This window comes from Theropithecus gelada, unplaced genomic scaffold, assembly GCF_003255815.1.
Source record: "Theropithecus gelada isolate Dixy unplaced genomic scaffold, Tgel_1.0 HiC_scaffold_703, whole genome shotgun sequence".
Taxonomy (NCBI): Eukaryota; Metazoa; Chordata; class Mammalia; order Primates; family Cercopithecidae; genus Theropithecus; species Theropithecus gelada.
The window spans coordinates 3,888-7,854 of record NW_020263720.1 but is presented as its reverse complement, the minus strand read 5'-3'; the positions used below and the strand labels follow the sequence as shown (position 1 = coordinate 7,854).

The following is a 3,967-nucleotide window of genomic DNA, read 5'->3' as shown; positions in this document are numbered from 1 at the left end:
TATCACATGTGTAGGTTTGTGTGTCTACCAACAGTTAAGATACAGAGCAGTTCCATCACAAGAATCGCTTGTATTGCTGTTTTATAAACACACCCACGCCCCTGCTGTTCCCCAGCCCCCAGTTCCTTCCCTTGTGAACCATAATGTGTTTTCTGTTTCTACAATTTTGTCATCTTCAAGAATGTTAAATAAACAGAATAATACAGTCTATAACCTTTTGTGAGGGGCTTTTTTTCACTCAGCATAATTTCCTGGAGATCCATTCAAGTTGGTACATATACCATAGTTCATTCCTTTTTATTGCTGAGTAGTGCTGCATTATGTGGATGTACCGGTTTGTTTAACCATTCATCTAAGATCAAGCTGGATTGTTTTCAGTTTGTTTTGTTTTGTTTTGTTTTCAGACAGGGTCTTGCTCTGATGCCCAGTCTGGGTGCAGTGGTGTGGTATTGGCTCACTGTAGCCTCGACCTCCTAGGCTCAAGTAATCTTCCCACATCAGCACCCCCAAGGAGCTGGGACTACAGGCATGCACCACCGTGCCTGGCTAATATTTTTTTATTTGTTTGTTTGTTTTATAGAGACAGGATCTTGCTGTGTTGCTCAGGCTGGTCTTGAACTCCTGGCCTATTTTCAATTTTTGCCTATTAGAATTGAGCTACTATGAACATTTGTATACAGGTTTTTGTGTAAATATGCACTTCCCATTTTTCTGGGAAATAAATGCCCAATAATGCAATTGCTGGGTCATATGGTAATTGCGCAGTTTCATAGGAGACTGCCAGAGTAGTTGGGCCATTTGATGTTTCTACCAGCAATTATGTGAGTGATCCAATTTCTTTCCATCCTTGCCAATGTGTGGTGTTCTCATTGTTGTTTATTCTAGCAATTCTAATAGGTATGTGATATTTCATTGTGGTTTTAAGTTACACTTCCCCAGTGGCTAATAATGGTGAGCATTTTTTCATGTGTTTATTTGCATTTTTATATCTTCTATACAGATAAAAAATGTCTGGGGATGTCTTTTTTTTTTTTTGCACTTTTAAAAATTGGGTTGCGTTGGGTACTGTGAGTTCATTATATATTTAACTCCATTGTCAGATGTGTGATTTGCAGTTACTTTCTCCTAGTCTGTAGTTTTCATTTTCTTAACAGGGCCTTTCACAGAGCAAAAGTTTTTATTTTTGATGAAATCCAATTTGCCAGTTTTTTTGTTTTTTGTTTTAGGGAATATGAAACTTGTATCAAGTCTAGGAATTATTTCCTATTCTTTGATCCTGAAGTTTTTCTCCTATGTTGTTTTCTAAAAGTTTTACAGTATTTTTTGTTTTCTCTTTACACCCATGATCTATTTTGATTTTTTCATTTTACGAGATATGAGGCTTAGGTCAAGTTTTGTATTTTCGCCTGCGGTTGAATAATTTTTCTAGCACCATTTATTTTATTGAATTGCTTTTGACTTTTGTAAAAAGTTAGTTGAGCATCTTTGTGTGAATCTGTTTCTGGGTTCTCTTGTATTCCACTGACTTCATGTATCAATCCTTTGGCCAGTACGACCCTTGCTGTCTAGGTTCCTGTAGCTTTATAGTGAGTGTTAATGTTGAGTAGAGTGACTCCTCTTACTTTATTCTTCTTTTTCAAGATTGGTTAAGCTATCCCAAGGCTTGTGACTTTCCATATAAATTTTAGAATAAACTTGTTTATGTCTACAACAACTTAGCTGGGATTTTGATAGGGATTGCATTAAACCATAGATCAGTTTGAGGGGAGAATCTTTTTCTATTTTGAGTATTAAAATATATAACACAGTATATTTATTCATTTTAGTTTTTTATTTCTTTCATCAGTATTACGATTTTCAGCATACTGGTTGAGAATATGTTTTGATAAGTTTAGACCTAAGTATTTCATTTTGATTGATTTTCATTTGTTTATCTTTTATCCTGCTAAACTCACTTATTAGTTGTAGAAGGATTTTGTTTTGTTTTGTCTTTGTAGATTGCCTGGTATTGTCTACACAGACAGTTGTGTAGAAAACATAGAGACAGTGTTATTTCTTTATTCTCAACCTGTATGGCTTTATGGCTTTTCCTTCTTTTTTTTTTTTTTAATTAAATTTTTTGGGGGTAGTGATGGGGTCTCACTATGTTGCTCAGACTGCTCTCAAACTCCTGAACTCCAGTGATCTGCCTGCCTCAGCCTCCCAGAGTGCTGGGATTATAGGCGTGAGCGACCACACCCGGCCTTCTTTCTGTTTTAAATTTTTCTGCCTTAATTCAGTGACTGGACTTTTAGTACAATGTGGAGTAAGAGTGCTGGGAGTGGACTTCCTATGTTGTTCCCAATCTTTTCACTGTTATTTATTTATTGTCATGATTGGATGTTGAATTTTGTCTAATGCCTTTTGGTGTCAGTTGATATGGTCATCTGAATATGGGTTTCATTCTTTACTCTTTTGAAATAGATTACACTGATCCTTTTATTTTTTGAGACACAGTCTTCCTCTGTCACCCAGGCTGGAGTACAGTGGTGTGATCATGGCTCACTGCAGCCTTGACCTCCTGTGCTCCAGTGATCCTCCTTCCTCCACCACCCAAGTAGCTGGGACTACACTTGCGTGCTATCATGCCTGGCTAATTTTTTTTTTTTTTTTTTTTTTTTTTGTAGAGCCAGGTCTTACTGTGTTGCCTAGGCTGGTGTTGGCTTCAAGGGAACTCTTGGCTTCAAGGGATCCTGCCACTTCAGCCTCCCAAACATTAGGTTTACAGGCAGGAGCCACCGCATCTGGCCTGATTAATTTTTTTGAATGTCAAAGCAGTCTTGTATTCCTGGAATAACTCTCACTTGATCATGAATGAAAATGAAGATACAACATATGGAAATATGTGTGTTCTTTGTTTTTTCTTTTCATGTCAGATGGTTAAAGTGCTAATGTTGTAACAAGGGTCAAGGGTGGCATATCCCACATATATGCATGAATACCCAGTCATCACACTTATGAACTATGAAAAGATCGCCATGTGAAAATTTTTAAACAAATCTTTTTATGTGTTGTTGGATTCCATTTGATAGTATTTTGTTGAGGACTTTTTCATTCATGAGAGATATTGGTCTGTGGGTGTTTTGTTTTGTTTTGTTTTTTCTTTTTGTGGGGGTACTGTCTTCATCTGATTTTGGCATTGGGATAATACTAGCCTCATAAAAAGAGTTGCAAAGTGTTCCCTATTCTGTTTTCTGCAAGAGTTTGCATAGAATTGGGATGAATTCTTTAAATATTTAGTGTAATTCTGCAGTGAAACCATCTGTGCCTGGAGATTTCTTGTTCCAGAAGCTCTTAATTACAAATTTTATGTCTTTAATGGTTATAAGACAATTCAGATTATCTATTTCATCTTGCCTGAATTTTGGTAGTTTATGATTTTCAAGGTATTTCAAGTCCTGTTAGGGAAGTGGAAGTTGCACTGAGTGCCTTGAAGAGACCAGCTTGAGTAGTCTGAGGGCGATGTTTAGAGTATTTGCTTAACACTCTTTAACGGCTGCGGGAGCCTTTTTGATAACCCCTGTTTTATTCGTGATGTTGTTGGTTTGTGTCTGCTCTGTTTTTATCTTTGTCGTAAAATTTATTAGTTTTGTTGATTCTATTCAAATAACCAGCTTTTTGTTTCATTGATTTTCTCTGTTTTTCTGTTTTCAATTTTATTGATTTCTGCCCTTTATTTTTTATTTATTTAGTTTTTTTTTTTTTTTTGAGACTGAGTTTCACTCTTGTTGCCCAGGCTGGAGTGCAATGGCACGATCTTGGCTCCCTGCAACCTCCGCCTCTGGGTTCAAGTGATTCTCCTGCCTCAGCTTCCCGAGTAGCTGGGATTACAAACATGCACCACCACGCACAGCTAATTTTTTGTTATTTTTTGTAGAGACGGGTTTCTCCATGTTGGTCAGGCTGGTCTCAAACTCCCTACCTCAGG

The 3,967-nt window shown here is 37.0% G+C and overlaps 1 non-coding gene across 1 annotated transcript; it reads right to left on the bottom strand.

Annotated features, from left to right (window-relative positions):
- Window positions 1-2,909: 2,909 nt before the first annotated feature.
- LOC112617969 lies at window positions 2,910-3,013 on the bottom strand. Its single transcript, XR_003117997.1, has one exon. It is a non-coding gene; the product is annotated as a small nucleolar RNA U13 (small nucleolar RNA).
- Between the last annotated feature and the right edge of the window lie 954 nt (window positions 3,014-3,967).